This window comes from Ylistrum balloti, unplaced genomic scaffold (assembly GCF_031769215.1).
Source record: "Ylistrum balloti isolate Yb309-2 unplaced genomic scaffold, AGI_CSIRO_Ybal_v1 Utg370416, whole genome shotgun sequence".
NCBI lineage: Eukaryota > Metazoa > Mollusca > Bivalvia > Pectinida > Pectinidae > Ylistrum > Ylistrum balloti.
Window position 1 is genome coordinate 1950987 of NW_026782282.1, and position 17735 is coordinate 1968721.

The following is a 17735-nucleotide window of genomic DNA, read 5'->3' on the forward strand; positions in this document are numbered from 1 at the left end:
CAAGAGAGAGAGAGAGTCAAACAAAACAGCAATATGGGGTTGGTCGCAGAAAAGTTCATTTTGACTGGCTCCTATGGCAAATCGTGTTTTGAAATGTCAATAAAGGCCAAACCCCATTAAATACAATCTTCATCATCATCTTTTTCTTCTTCTTCTTCATCATCATCATCATCATCATCATCATCTCTCTGTCATAGATGACGGTCAACACACAAGAAGACGAACTGGATTTTCAGAGAGAGAGAGATTAGAAGGACTCGGTAGGAAAAGAGGAAGTATGTAGACTGGAGCGGACGGACAGCATAAGCACTGTGGGGATGCGAAGAACACCGACTGAAATGTTAAGGATGCTGTATATCTGTATTCTGTTGCTGTTAACATTGATCTCAAAAAAGGGGCGCGCTAAAATTGGTTCTTTAATCAGTTTTACTATCATACGGAAGCCATGTTGCAAATGACGTCGTTTTTTTCATGCGGAGAAGCTCTAAGATGGGGACAAATCAGCGAGTGTTACGGAGTGTTTCAAAACGGAGCGAGTTCTGCTTCTTCGAACATAGCCGCCATCTGTAAATCTTGGTCAATCAAAGAAAATAAAGATAGGTTTTAGAAATATTTGACATTATGACGTCCGGTTTTCTGCTACAAAACAAGACATGTTTAATTTTTTGAATGTGTTGGGTGTTGGCGGATAGACAGGGTCAGGGTCAATCAATTTTCTGTTGTTTTTTTTTTTCGAATGCATGCATCGCCAATATGGTTATGCCAGTAGTCTGATGTTTTGTACAGAAGCTCTCTTTTTATAATATACATCAATTTTTCATCGAATGGAGCTTGGCTTCAGAGCTTTCTCCGTGGCAACTGCATTCAACAGACCTCGCCAGGAATCTCGGAACTATCAAAGAAGAATGTGCGATGCATGAAATATCCCACCAATGATGCTATGTTATTGTCACAGCCTGGCATGATTCAGGGTCCACTATAACATTTATCGTAAGTAATTGCACATTTTTATCTATCTTAATTTTTGTGTTGTGTTGTTTTGTTTTATTTGTTTTAATAAAGGAAGAATGCATTATTTGGACTAAATATTTAGGTCTCGGGCTGAGTCATTTTTACCTTAAAATCATCACACCATCTGTTCACTCTGTTGAAGGTTATCATTTGAAAACTTGTGCCCAATCCTATTGCTACTTACGCGCAATAAAATATGTTAAATCAAATCTGTTTGAAGATGATGTGACAGATGTGGCCGATTTCATAGTTTCACAAGAAAGCGGGAAAAGACGTGCGGAAAGAATGAAAGAAAAAAAAGTTACGGAAAGAGAGAAATTATACATTTACATTCATTTACAGTAAATCTTGTTGTACTGATGATGTTATTTTAATTGAGATAAAATGATGACGTCACGGATTTAGATGTATATCTAAGTCCGTGATAAAATACATAAAAAAAATCATTTCCATACGCTCACCTACAACAACATGACAACATCCGTGTGTAAATTTCGCGGTAACAGTATGACCTTTCACACCAAACAATTTTATCCAATCGCTTTGCGGTATCGGAGAGTCATGAATATTCATAGTGTGTTACCTGTCGGCACTCTGTTGTGGAGAGAAGGAAATCGATAACGATTTAATGGACGGGGATAGGCAACCAAACATTTGCCAAAACTAGGATAACTTCATTTCATCTACAAATTTACGAACTGTGTCTTAACATACTTAAATCTATTCGATAGTTGGAGAATATCTCAAGCAATTTTGAAGGCTGTATAGCGCTTCTGTGCAGGTAAGTGTGAAACATTATTCACTGAATTGGCCAGAACGTCCCGTGTTTTGTCGGGTAGATAAATTAGCTGTCAAAACACGAAACAGCATGTGTTTTCAAATATTGCAAATCGCATTTAATTGAGCTAGAGAAATAGTACGATTTTAGTTTGAAAAATATATATTCTTGAATATTTAGAATAAATATGATATTGACGGGTAGGACAATATTGTGTATCAGTGTTCAATGCTTATCTATATGCACCTGTCGTCGACAATTCAACAACACACAGTATCCCGAAGTAGCAATGCAGAGGTTTAGTTTATATTGTCTATAAGTGTTTTGTTCACATAGAGTAACACATACCCAATGTACTTGTCCAATCTTTCGTATACAAGTAGTCGTACAATAGTTTGGTGTTACGATATTTATACCATATACCAGTAGTTGGTCGACTTGTTCAATCACAACACCTGTAAACAATATAAACCCGTATTTTTATATCTATATATTCACCTCGTGTACATCTTCGCCTGACTTTTAATTAGAGCTGTTAAGTGTATAGAAATGTACCTGTACACCTGTGTCGGTTTTTTGTTAAAACATATATGCATAATCAAGATGAAAAAAAAGTGTTTAAGTTAAAGGATTCTAGAACTAATTTGAATGAATATATGTGGATTTGTGAGAAATTATTATATTATTAACTGCTATATATATATACATGTAGACCTGGCTCAGTCACAGCTGTGTACATGTATGTTATATCATGGCAAATTAGGGACAATGGTGACACACACAACCATCTGCAAAGTCCTCAACCTCCCAAGAAAACACCCAAGTTATGTATACTTTGATCTTGTGCAGTGAAGTGTAAACCCCACACCACCACACCCTAACGCATGCCCACATCCCTCTCTCTCTTCCTCAAACACCCATCCTATATTATAAGTTACATGGGATAGGAGTTTTCAGGGTATCGGTGAAAAGTATGCATCTCATTTGTACTTTCACTTTCCCTTATAAAGCATTGAAATGAATTGGCTTACTGATACCTTTTGTTTATCAGGAAATCAGGAAAATTTATCTTTGTTTGGCAAATTATGTGTAATTGAAAGTGAAATTCATTTAGATGCTTTATAAGGGAAGTGAAAGTAAAAATAAGGTGCATACGTTTCCCTAATGTTTTCATATTTGCATGAATGCAGCTACACACTGGTATAAATTAAGATACTACTGCGTAGGTACTGATTTCATAGCCAGTCTGTGTTACCATATTTTTTATATGATTTGGTTCCCTTCTGTCAATATCTAATCTAAAGTATTGATAATTAATACTTGAGCTCTCAGTATAACATGCGTATTATGATCATATGATCGATCCATCCTAGTACAGTACACACTCAATGTAATGAACATATATACCTGAATGTCAATATTGGGTCAACAGTTCCACTGTCTAAGAAAGCCCAAATGTAAATGGTCCGATTTTTGTAAAGAGCTTATTTATACAATATAAAGTAAAATTCATAGAAAATATTGTTTTTGTGTTGGAAAAAAAAGAAAAAAGAGAGAAAAATGCAAAAACAATATAGAAGATAAATGCAGTGCTCCTTGAGAAAGTTATTGAACTGACTTCATGATTAAGTTAAAAATTTGATAAAAATGCAAACTTAATGAAAAGAAGAGGTGCTTTATTTAAATTTTTTCTGTCATTTTACACATCAAACTTGATAGACTTTGCACTTGTTCATTGTTGTAATGTAAGTTCATTTCAAATCATAGTATTGAATATTAAAATTTTGGTTTAGAAATTTAAAAGTGATCTGAATCGATGGAGTGTACATTGAAAGTTAACAAGTGATGGGATGGCGGAAAAAGTATGGTGACTTATTCCAGCTTAGCTTAATGGTCATCTGTAATTGAATAAAGAATTGAAATTATAGCATTTCTATGTGGTTCTGCATTTAAGTGACCTCTGAATTGCTGAACTTTTTAATTTGCTTTTGATTTTAACACATTGAAAAAATGTTCAGATTGTAAACAAACAGTCATATTTATGTTTTTATCATTGAGATGAATAGGCTTTTTGATTTTAGCATCAAATAAATGTTTCTGTATCTCAGCAACTAGTAGCCATGGTTTATACTTAGTGTGAAACAGCTGTTCGATGTTTATACTATGGGATACAGGAACGTCAACTAAGGATTTGACCTACAGAACGCTTTAAATGTAGATGGTTTGGGTTTTAGGCTTTCCTTACACCAAACATACATTTAAAATATTTAACCTATGATGCTTGATGTGAAAATAAAACATTATGTGTTTTGAGTAAAAATATTATTTCTTTTACAAATTTTGTCAAAATATTAAGATAATACCTTGAATCTATCAGTTGTAAGGACTGAAACTGATTTATTTTGGGTATTTACCAAATTCTTGTTTGCATTCAAGTGATACCTTGAAATCTGTCCAATTTAAAACAGAAAAAATGGGTTCATTGTCATTAAAACAATGTTAGTAACTTCTTTTTCAAACTACAAGGTAAAACTTCTTTCTTGCCTCCTAACTCGACCAATTTGATGAAATGGTCTTAAATGCAATGAAATATTATTTATTATTAAAATTTTTCATTTTTATACGCCGCTGGAGGCGGGCGTATATTGGCGTCATCTTCTCCGTCCGTCTGCCTGTAATTCCGTACGTACGTCCATTTCTTGTGAACGCAACTCCTCCTAAACTTATCATCAAATTTTCATGAAACTTGCTCAATGTCACTGCTACAATGGGTAGATGTGCATAAAGGGGCGATTTTCAACTTTTTGTCTTTGGCTTGCTCTTAGTGGAGCTTTGTGAACGCAACTCCTCCTAAACTAATGATCAGATTTTCATAAAACTTCCTCAATGTCACTAATACAATGGTTCGATGTGCATGAGGGGTCCAGTTTATGGTTCATTGATTTTTGTAAGATTTATGCCATTTTATTTTGATCTTTATATTTTGTTGTGGCATATATTGTGTCCACGGCACTCTTGTATGCTTTGATGCAGTCTTTATTACTGCAATGGAAGAAAAGTATGTACAGGGCATGGTAGAAACCCTCAGTATCAGAAGCATATAAGATAACTAAATAAGGTGTCATATCAAAGTTAAAGATATTTTCTTATTCATGAATGAAAGTCTTGATTTACCACAGCAGATACATTTTGTTAGGACCATGGCGAAATTAAGAGTACCATATTTTTTATATACAATATGCCCATGGAGCCAACACATAATCTTGTGAAAAGTGAGAGAGCAAGCTCATTACAGGACAATGAAATAGTATTTCTTGGCATTCATACAGAAGAAAAATAGGTACATGCAAACAGCACCATATAACCAGGCATGGGTTATACTGCTCTGATAAATATCTTTAACTCATTTTGTTCTGTAAAAAAATGTAAACCATACATATAATGTCAGTGAAATATGGTAGGGTGATGAAAGTTGTTTAGTTTGAGGCAAAACAAGCTAATTGCTAAATGTGATGACAGTTATCTGCCCTTGAATCACCTGTCTCCTGCTGGAGGGTAAAAATACTGACTAATATCAGAGATTGGAGAAAAATAGGTGTGGACTGGTTATGAATTATAGTTCCAAAATGTTGCTGGCCTGTAGCTGGTTGTTTTATGACAGGCGATGGCCAATACAAAAATGTTGCATGACCGATATCTAGTTTGTTAGTGTTTAGTTGGCATTTAAAATATTATAACCTCAATTAGGTGGGGTGGTCTTCAAAAACAGGGAAAGAGAGATTTGTACCAGTTAACCTTTCAGTATTGGAACAAATCATACAAAAGACCTGGCAGTAACACTTACAATGGGTATGGTTTGAAAGTCTTTTTATTTATTTAAACGCTGAAGTTAATGCTGTCCTGTGAACTGATCACCTTATCACCAGTTTAAAGTGAGATGGGTTGATTCACAAATAATTGGAACAGGGGCAAACTCCAAAAAGTTAGGGAGATATGAAGGGAGACCTGGTAAGTTTAGGAAAAAAGGCATATAACTTTTTACCCTTGCCTAAAAATGAAAATCTGCAGACTGATATATGCTGTTGTAGAGACAAATCAACTGTACACACAAACATTTTAAACAGCCAAATTATATACTATTTTTCTTTTGATTTGAAAATTTCTAGAAATATATGTAATGAGCTTTATTTTGATAAATTTGCCTGTGGCTGATGTGATATTATGACTACATCTGTAGAAGTGATAGATTGTTATGAGCAACAGGTACAGGAAGTTTAACAATATTTAATTCTAGTTCACCTCTGTAAATAAAATCAATCGACCCCAGTTAATCTCCATACTGTGTTTTAATAGGCTGCAGTATGATGTTGTAGATGAGCATTGCTTTGAGAAATAATATTTTGTTCCTTGCAGTCGGTGCCTTTAAAAAATTATAACTGCAGTAGTGTTATTTGTTCCGCGAATACCAGATATGTGATGAAAAATATTACCTATAATAATATATAGAACAAATCAGTCAGATTTCACTGGTTATCAGAGGTTGAATGAAATTTATAGAGGGGTGAGGAAAATTTGGTTGCCAATTTGTTTTAAAGAGAGAGAGAGATTTGAAACATTTCCTCGTTAATTTCATATCTAATATCATGCTTGAAAATATTGTTCTAGATCTACACAGAATGTGCCAGTGTTGCCTCCAAAGCAATATTGTGCTGGAAGCCTTATCGTCTTAACAGTAAGTTCAGTAGCTTTAATAACACTTATGTTCAAAAATAAACCTGCCCTTGTGTTGAGTCAGAGGTAATGTCTAATGGAGTCCTCCTGTGCATGCTCATATGTAACCATGGTACTAATTGATTTGTAAAAAAAAAATTTACCCGTCGTTAGAAAGGTATGATTTATGGCTAGGGTATTAAAAGTAAACAAATAGTCAAATACTTAAGTCTTTTTCCTATTTTGGTATTATTGCTATAGCAAATTCAATGTTTTTTACTTCCTGGTACAGTACTCCAAAACCTGGCAACTGCAGGGTTGTCTCTTAAGCTTTGTTTATCAGACATGACAAAGTGCTTAAAACACTGTTTGATATTTGGATGACCTTGACCTAGGAATCTGCGAATTATGCACATATAGATGGAGTTTTCATGCAAATGGAAGATGGATGCTTTGCAAAAGTGGGTACAAAAATATCCATTACTGTGTGGAAAAGAAAAGAACTTTATTTTTGGAAAACAAATTGTACTGAATTATCAATGAAACTATTCGTGTTTAATTTGATGGATGCTCTATCGAGTGATTCAAACACAATAACCATAATCAGAGTGTTTCATCAGAGTGGAAAGGGAAAATATACGGAGATGCTATTTTATATACAACATGTGTTAATGATTTATCAGTATGGGATATCAGCATGGAAATTTAATATAAATAACCTCTTTTGTATTATCATAACAGTAAAACATTGCAAAAGATACATTTAGATATGTTTAAGACAACAGAATGGTAATACACTTCATGGTCTACTTATGTTAACATTGGCTGGATGATATCAAGGAAGCCCCATGATCTACACCAGTTTTCCCTGTTTTCTAAATATGTTTTCTTGAATGATTTCCAGGTACACTATAGAATCACATATTTTATCTATCAGGCTGTATAAAGAGGTCATTACAGATGTTGGTAAGGATAAGATTGTTAAACCGATGGCGTTCTTAACAAATGATTTGGGTATTGCCTAATTTGTTGAATGTATGAATCAGAAGACATTGCAGAAATAATTTTTATGGCCTATCTAGGAAGGAAAAAATTTGAATCAATATGGAGTGAATAAATATACACAAATATTGAAATCAATAACTGTAATGGTATCGATAAAGCAAATTATATTAAATACAGAGGTAATTGATTAATTCTTAGGTAAACTGTCTATCTTAGGTCACAAACACTTGGTTTGATCATGTCTGGTTGAAGTAGTTATAGTTGAGGATGAATACCAGGGGGTATATGGAAGCAACACCTATTTTTAAGTGTACAATGATCAATGATCATGCACACAAACTTGTGTTTACATAACTGTTTACCATTCATCTTACATCATACTAACTTCCTGGTCGATCATGTCTTAAATTGTCATCCCAGGAGATATACTTTAAGCCTGTACGTGTTTATATATGTAGGATGATTAAATAAATTTATTTTTTAATCTATATTTATTACCCAGGTTTGCACCATATGAATGGGAATATATAAGCTACCTGTAAATTTTGCTTGAATAGCGGTTCATACTTTTTCTTATCATACAATGTCATTGTGATAGAGCATCGCTTTTAGAAAGGTAAAATAAGAGCTAACGATAGATATTTACATGGCTTATTTATCAAAATCTGTTACTAAAACTTGGGATTAGTTTTGCACTCTTTGCTCTGTCTGTGAGTCCTTTATCCAGCCCATATTTCTACTGGGTATACTCTGTCATCTATACCTCTTGGATCGATAGAGAACTGCATACAGAAATCTTGTCTCATGATTCTTTACATACAGAGTTATTGCCCTTTGTTCAGTTTCCACTGTTTGTGGATCGCTTTCTTATATGCTCTGTAGTCTACAATCACAACATTTGCATACATTGTGTGCTCTTGGAATGGCATGATGCACTATGCAGGGCAATTGTTGGTAAGTGTACCTTGCCCAAAGACACACCCATTACAGTACAGGATTGAAGGGTATCTCATTTTAAAGAGAAACAAACCATCTTGGGTTAGGAGTTGAGCTACCCATCTTGAATATTCACCTGCTTGAGTTAGATTTTAGACTGCAATGCTCTATTGATGATTTAACTACATATATTACTTGATAATAGTGGTGTGCAGTGCACCGAAACTTTTGGTGCATCAAGGATCTATTTTTTCAAATCAAATCTCAAATTTTGAATTCCACAAATTCAAATTATTCAAATTGGGTCTAAATTTACATTTGCTGCCAGTAAACAAAATGGTATCCAAGATATGGGACCACTTCCAGTTTTTTAAACAAAATGGCAAGATAGAAAAGTCTATTACTGTATGTAAATTGTTTAACACAACCCAAAAAATCATACAGGATTGACAACATCATTTAATTATCACCCATAATAAAAACACAGGGAAGACATATTAACTAAATGTACTAAAGTATTCTCTTTGTTGTGTATCATGAGTGTTGTTAGGAGTAAATTGCTCACAAAATCAAGGAATCTATTAAAAATAACTGCATTTCTTGATTCAATTCAAAGTTATTCAAAACAGAGAAGCTGTGAACCGAATTAATATGATATGATGGAAGTATGATTTGTCGCAACCTTGAGGATTTCATCTTTAAATTGTTTTCCTACAAACATCAATCATTTGGTTAAGTTTTGAAGTGTTGATGTGGGTGTATGTTAACACTATTATAGAAGGAAAGCATACATATTTCTAGTTGTTCTGAAAAAGAAGCTCTGTTGTTAGCAATTGGTTAGCCCCTAACAAATAATCTGATGTCGCAGTCGCAATATTGTGACACTTTGAGGAAGAAATGTCTTTCCATGAATTATTTTTGCTTGACATTCAAAATAAAATCAGCTGAGAAGTAATTATTTGTTTTCAGATTGTGGGAGTAATATTTATTCATGTGGGAGTATTAAGTTATTTGAAGGTCAGGTGACCTGATGAGTAATAATTTCTTTTCGGTGAATTTTTCTAAGACTTATATCTTCTGATGTAAAATGAAATTTGGAACCTAGTTCAGGATATGGAAACATGAAATCCTGTATAAATGGTTCTTGTAACTTGACACTAGTATGAACATATGAGATCACTGTCACATGTATCTACAATGTGGCGTAAATTTTACTCTTATAATGATTATGAATCTGTTGTTATATCACACATAGCCTAAGACGGCCATCCATCACTTCAGAATGTGAGCATTTATGATTTGGGCGTATATTTATTTATAGAATATAATTCACAGAAACACATATATAAGCTATAGTGACATAACATATTTAACATTACTGCAAATATTGTGTGATAAAAACTATTGCCTTATGATTTATGTTGTATAATGAAATAAAACTTCAAGACTTCAATATTTTTTCAAAGATGGATAACATCTTGAAAAATAGGTCTCTAGAAAAATAAATTCATTTGGAAATTCAATTCATTGGGAAAAGGTAAGGCTTCCTTATGCCACCCTTTTCTCTGGTAAAACTACAAAAATTGGAATGACTAAGAATCTTCATTCACATTACAGTATTTTCCTGGGTTGTGAACAAATTAAGAACAAGTTGTTATCAAATTTCTCCTTAAATAAACTCCATTTTCCTGGTGCTTTGGTGAAATTTTGGAGGGGAAGGACAGGTTTGGTTTATTAATAATTACGTACATCCTGTACATAAACAAACATGCACATCAATTCATCATGACTTTCCCAGTGACATTTTGTGGTCAGATATGTTACATGTTCAAATGTTTAATTACTTCTACATTAGGATATATGTTATTCATGTCTGAAAACACAACCACAAAAAAAGGAAATTGTTTGTATACATCTTGTTATTAACTTTCATTTCTAGTTTGGTTGTTCTGTTGTTGTTTTTTGTTTTGTCATTCTTGTACCAATAAATAGCTGTAATAAGAAACAGTGAGCTTTTTTTTAATCCAGAGTGACATTATTTTGCAGAAAAACAAGTTCGGACGTAGAATTCTAGAAATTACGACAATACAGATACAATTACTTTTGAAAAACTTGATACATCTAAATTTGTGGTAAAATATTTACTTGTATTAAGTAGACCACCAGATCGCTTTCTCAAGACTTCTTTTCTTTATGTTGTGAGTTGTCAACACAATTGTCCTTTACTTTACCTGGAAATTGCATATTTCTCCCGTGGCATTCCTCTTTGCCACACTGTCTATTGCTTGAGCTTGAACTAGACAATCAAGGTTGTCATGTAATCATGCAGGTGGGCTTATTGCAGAAAAATGTTGACATTTCTACTTTTATTAGGGTGGGCTTATTACCAGGCTAGGACATTTTCACCGATAAATATGGTATATTAGCTGATAGTTCAACAATGTTATGTCTGAGCTGTATGATTATAAAAGGTCTCTTTGTACACTGCAGTCATTTATTGAGCAGAAAATTCATAAGTTGTATTAATGGCAGACAGCATTTGAGGTGGAATTTTCTAAGTAATGCTGAGGAATGAAGGGGACACTTGATGGACAATACCAAACAATTTTTGGATTTTTGTTAGGACTGTTTGTCTTGTTTTATATTGAAAAATTTGTTTAAATTTGTGTTTAAAAGTCTAAAAAAAAATTGATGATTGAAATCAAAATTTGTTTCAAAAGGGTACTACAGTCTCCAGTACATTATTTCTCAACTGGCAAGGAGGCATTGAAGCTTCAGGAATATAGCAAATTTGTTGAATAGAAATTGGATTTGACAGGAAATACTAAAGATTACAAATATGAAGGGTTTCAGTCAGAAAGTTTCCTGTGTTAACTTAATGATTGGCCGAGATGTGTGTACTGCGTAAATATCAGTGACATATTTTAAATTTACATTGACAGTTAATCTTGTCAATACATCACCAGGATTGATAACATCATTGTCAGTGGTTTCTTCAAAAGTTATTCCATTCCTAGTTACCATCTCTGACTCCCTGAATGTACATATACACAAGGTGTTCTTCTGATAAGTGTGTGTAGTAGATGTCCTTAGCATTTGGGTACCGAGGTCAAGGTAAAATAACAGGCAACATGTACAAGTCTTAATTCCTCTGTTTGTCATGTATCATTTCATGATTGAAAGTTGAGAGGATATTGCAGATGTTTCCATATATACATGTGTAACATTTTTTCAGAAAATTCTTGTCAGTGCTCTAGCAACAGATAAATGGAGTCTAAGTGTTGTATGTTCAAAGTCACAGCCAAGTCCACCGTTGCTTGTAATTTACCACAAACTTCACGCACATGGCCATCTATTCTTGAATATCAGTCAGTGTTGAATCACAAAGGGTTTTGTACCGTTTTATTACATCAGCTGGTTTGTTTTATTTTCAATTTTCATTTGTCAATTTAAAGATAAAGATGTTACTGTTTTCAATGGAATGATTTTTATGCTATCAAGTTGTTATCTTATTTACTGTATTTAGAAAGGGACAGTTAGAAACATGACCTTAAAGCATTATGGGAGTAATCCAGGGTGTCGCCTGTCTTTATAGCCAATGTTTACCATTGGATGAAACTTTATTTGTTACTCTTGAAACAAATCTTTAGTTGGCCTTTCTATTGCAATATAATTTCAATTTTAATTTTTGATAGAATTTCCATATATGGGTCATCAAAGTTATAAAATTATTGAAAGAATTCACAGTTATGTGAAATTGCTGCAGTGATTTGTTTGTTATGATCTGTTTGATGTTCTCAGAAAGAAGAGGTTAGATTGATTGGCTAATTGTACTGGTACTAATAACATTGTTCCACACAAACAGGCATGTTTTTCTTTTGTATAGATCATCATTATATACAGGACAAGAAAACTTTCATAGCCACTGGAATCACTGATTAACACTTATTGGTATGTCCTGACCAAATACATATTAAATATACCCTAGTACTTCCATGATGGAATTACTATCTGTTGTTCCTACATGCCTTTACATACTGCTGCAGTGTTCAAAGCAGATCCTCGTCGCTGAACATTTTAATAAGTCCAAGGTTGTGTGTTGGGTAACAAAGGAATGAATCTATAATCGGGAAAAACACATACCATTTTCGTACCGTAGTAATAAAAAAAACCACTGTTAACTGGAATGAAGGCATTTTACTGCGATATACCGTTTAGCAGTATACTATTGCGACCCTAGCGGAGGCATTGAAAAAAATAATGACCTCTGTTATATATTACATACATATACTTTTACATTACAGCTTTTCATCAATACCTTATTTTATCTTATGCTGCAGTTCGGCCAGGGGGCCAACATGTTATTTCTTTTACCAAGTTTACGGGATGGGCTGGTAACCAGCCATTGGCTTACTGTTAGGTAGATATGATCCAGTCTTTCAGCTGTTCTAGATGTCAGTAAAATTTCATCATGACTACAGGGACCAACACATGTAATAAATATCCTTGAAATCTTTGATTAGGGGCTGAAAGGACCAAAATTAATCCACTAGTTAGTCTAGAATTTGACCTGTCTAGTGCCTTTCATTATACCCCCACCGATGCCAGTCATAAACAGCTTTTTTACTGTTTTTTAAGGAACCTGTCAGCAACAGAAACCTGTCCTTGACATTCAGATACCAAATATTGACTTCATACAGGAATCTGGCTGTATAGAACACTTGAGATATCCCTATATGTGAACAGGCCCCACTTGTATAAAATATCTCAGTTTAAGATTTCCTCAAGCCCATATTTTCCTCAGCTAATATCTCCTTGAAAATATATTGTATGAAAATTCCTCAAGGAATTTCAGGACATCGTAGCCGATGCCTTCCTCCTGTTCCTTGAGAAAATTTTATACAAGCCGTTTTTGAGGAGATATCAGCTGAGGAAAATCTCGACTTGAGGAAATCTCAAGTTAAGATGTTTTATACAAGTGGGGCCTGGTTTGCTGTTTATAATTTATACCAGTCTGTTTCTGCTATTTTGATTATTTCTCTCATTTATGTATGTCAGTAGGAAGACAACTTTATTGGATTGCTGGGTTTCATTTTGAGGCAGGTGTCTCCTTGTGGTAGCTGATGGCTACCTCACTGAATATTATACAGGAGGCCCATTTCATACCATCAGGGGCAATTGGGGTAAAGTTTGTTTTCCAAACATACAATCATGACAGGACAAAAATTCTCAGCTTTCATAAGAGGCAGGGACCTCAGGGTCACGATTCTGAGGACAGTTGCCAGGTACTAGCTGCAGGTTGGTGGTTTTGCTCCAAGAATTCTCACTTCCTTCACCACCCAGACCTGGCATGTCCTTAAGTGACCCCAGCTGTTAATAGGACGTAAAGCAACACTAAACTAAATTAATTCAGTTTCTTGAGAAACACAAAAGGAAGATTTTGTCCAATATACTCAGCAAAAGAAAAAGAAAACCCTGTCTTCTGACATCACATAAATGTATAGAACATATAAAAAAGGTCATTAATGATAGAACAACATTACAGTGTATGGCAGACATAGTTTTCCTTACACCTGTAATTAGTAGAGTGCAGATACGAAGCGTGACATATTTTAGAGCAGTCGGTGTGTGAGATGGACTGGTCATTAGCGTAGATGCCTACAGGCGACAGGCGGTCAAATGGACAGGTGAGCAGGTTATCCTTGCCTAATTATGACCTCACATCCACACCTGTCATCTCTTGTCACTTTGACAGTATAAGACAGGGTCAGAACTGGATGAGTGGTCAAACTAGACAAGGGGTCATATTGAACACTTGCACTACCTGATATCAGCTACTTTTTTATTTCTTTTTTGGTTTTAGAAAGTATTATCAAGTTGCTTTTGCTGCGAGGACCACATAATCATATTCTCATATGGAGTGCAGACTCGTATGACCGATTAAAATCACTCTTATAACTGTGTATTTCAGGCTGTGTTTGTATTGTAAATATTGTGATTGTCAATAAACTAATTTGCATATCGTGTGTAAAATCTTGATCATTATGAGAAAAGACATCGGAGGAGAAATACAGTAACGTTAGACACCTGACTTAAATGTAGGACCACAAAACAATTATCTTGGGGCCATTTTTCATTCTGATTTCACATATGTTTATATATTTACGTGTGAGATAGACATCAGGTTATAGAAATTTCTTTGAGAAGGACCTGTGTAGTGTCAGTGACATAGGTATCTTCAAACCTGATATGACGTTTGGCCTAACGTCTTTGTATATGGTCATAAATATGATGAAAACTAGATAAACATTACAGCCGAGGTATATGAATGGACGTTTAAATTTCTTTTATGCCGTACAGTAGCTGAAATTCTTTTCAAGAATTTACACAAGCAGTCAGTGGAGCGTTTGCTGAAAGGCACTCTGTTCCATGTATACAAGGGAATTAGGTCTGAGAGACGGGTTCCATGCTCTTGATCCAGTCTACAAACTTGGTTAGGCTTGCAACCGCTCACCTGTGTACTAATCCTGTAATTATTCTAGGTGTATTAGGTAGAAAGTGTCCTTGTATGGTTGGGGAATTTACTCAAGCAAAATAGAAAGTGAATTTTGTATTTAGGGCAGTCATGGAATTTCTTTTGTCACTGCTTTTGGAAGTAAAACAAACATGTTTTCTGTAGCTGTTCAATTATGAATAATGATGGAGGCTGCTAATAATGAAGTATCTTTTATTTAAAATTGTGGAAGTACAAAATGTACATCAACTCCCAACATTTGTACCCATTTTTGAAACTGAAGTAAAATTGTCCCAGTGTTTACAATGCAACGAAATTCCCAAAAAAATGTTTATTATGTGATACACACATGTCTGGTAATAAGCCCACCCTTGTAATTAAGTTAGATGGTATTAGGAAGTATCTAATGAGAGTTAAGCTTTATCATCAATTTAATGAAATTATCATATGACTCCAGCTCATGTTTTAATCATTATATTCTTGATACTGTAGATATGTACATGTCATTATACTGCTCAAATTGTGAATGGTACGTACCAGTATGTGTTTGAAGCAGATCGGTGCTTATTAGGAGTCAACTTTTTTTAAAACTCACATCAGATGTAAATTAGGAGTTACAGAAAATAGACAACGATAGATTTCATGTTTTCTAAATTGTAGTGTAGACACAGCAATATTTGGAAATTTTTGTTGGCTTCCATCACAATATTTTTGTTTTCTGCCAGAAAAATATGTCCAAAACACTTGGCAGGATATAGGATGCAACTGTACATCTTAATAAAAAAAAATGTCATTTGTATAATTACGGTAACTCAGTGAAACATTGTTGACACTATTTGTAATTGACCTGGAAATTATAGGATCAACATTAGAAAAATTACCAGACTATGGTAGAATTTATTTTCTAGTTCTTCCTGGTTTAATACTCTAATGTAGCATATATATATATCTGATTGATCTAATGTCACAGAGCTCTAGGTATAAGGCCCCAATCTGCATGATCTTGTTTTGGCTATAAAGTTTAGTTCACAAATGTCAATGCAAAGCAAAAACCAAACATCATTTGATGAAAGCTTTATTTTTGTAGCGTGTTAAATATCTTTCTGTCTGAATATGTTAGAGTGAAATAATAGATCTCTTCTATCAGGTCGTCACTTCATGGTATACTAATCAAACATCTTATCCGAATATAAAATTGATTGATTATATCTCCATTGGCATTCATGAGCATTAAGTATGTATACCGACCATATACATTTGTTGGTCAACACGTCAGTTATATAGGTCATGTATAATCAATTAAGAAATCATTCACCTCATATGAAATATTCTTGTAACGGTTGTCATATGGTATGCATTTATTGGTTCCATGCCAAAGAGTTATCAATTTTGAATCAAGAAATTGAATCTTATGTAACAAAATGTAAACAAACGGGCAATAGTCTTCATCAATCTTTAATTACACCAGTTGAAAGAAATAAGTTTGAAAAGATCAATTTGTTGTGGCAATTAAGACAGTACTTTCAAATTTCTGTTGTATGGCTAAAGTAAATAAAGAACAGGTGACCCCATGCGAATGTAATTTTTGTGTTTTGCTTCATACAATTTTGTCAAAATATTTCAGAATTGAATTTGAAGATATTTCAATTTGAGCAGAACCAGGCAAGTACAGGATCCCCTTGGGTATTGCTGTGTCCTTATCGATACATTCTGTAGCTTGACCTGAATGGGACTTTAGCCATCTGGTGGTTAACAGTGGGGCGTATTGCTGTGGTCATTCATGTTTTATTCCACGAAGTGTATACTCCCCAGCTGATCATTGAAGCAATTCTATACAAAGTTCAAAGGGGTCGACAAATTTAGGTTAACACTTTCTTTTTTTCTATCAAAAAAATTTCAGTTCTGGTTGAAATGTTTCTTAAGCATTATAAAGAAATATTTGAGATCCAATTTTTGACATGAGATTTACATAAAAATTTGACCTGAAATCCATTTTGACAAGATAGGTGAAATGTATACGTGTTTCTATAAATGATGTATTTGTAAAGTATACATGTATATTATTTTCACCTGTATTAGATATATGCTCCACTGACTGGTTTGTTGAGTTATAAACTCACCCATGTTGAAATTCCGTTCATTGTCATGCTAATGAGCCTAGTGTAAAGACTCCAAACCGGTATACCTATGTGTATTATACCTGTACAGGATCAGATCGGCCCGGAAATCACTTGAGCATAATACATATAGGTAAATGTGTGCGTGTCAGTGTTACACTGGTGGTCACTTCGAAAAGACTGACCTGTGGTCAGTCTATGCAGAAAATTTAATCAGTGGATGATATAAAAATTGTTCCTTACTTGGATTAAATTTCGACACTAAAGAGATTGACAAAGTGATTTACGGACACGTTTTCTGTGCAGGTGGTAAGTGCTTGTTAGCCTGTATACGGCAGTAAATGTCTTGTGATGTATTATGCGTTCAGTATATTTGTATGTATAAGGCGTTAAGACAGGTCCTAATTTATCTCAATTCATAATATAGTACTCAATATATGACTTATCAAATGTAATTTATGCTCCTGCCTTTTAATTTGGTGACTTTAAACAATTTCTCGTTAATTTGTGATAACATTAAGCTGTTTTGGAGTATATAATAAAATAACAATGTATGCCTGAGATCTATGGTGTTGATAATGCTATATATATGTATACTACTGGGATAGAATGCTCACAGACCATGGCTATCGGAATTAAAACCATAGTTCGGCAGTTCACAGTT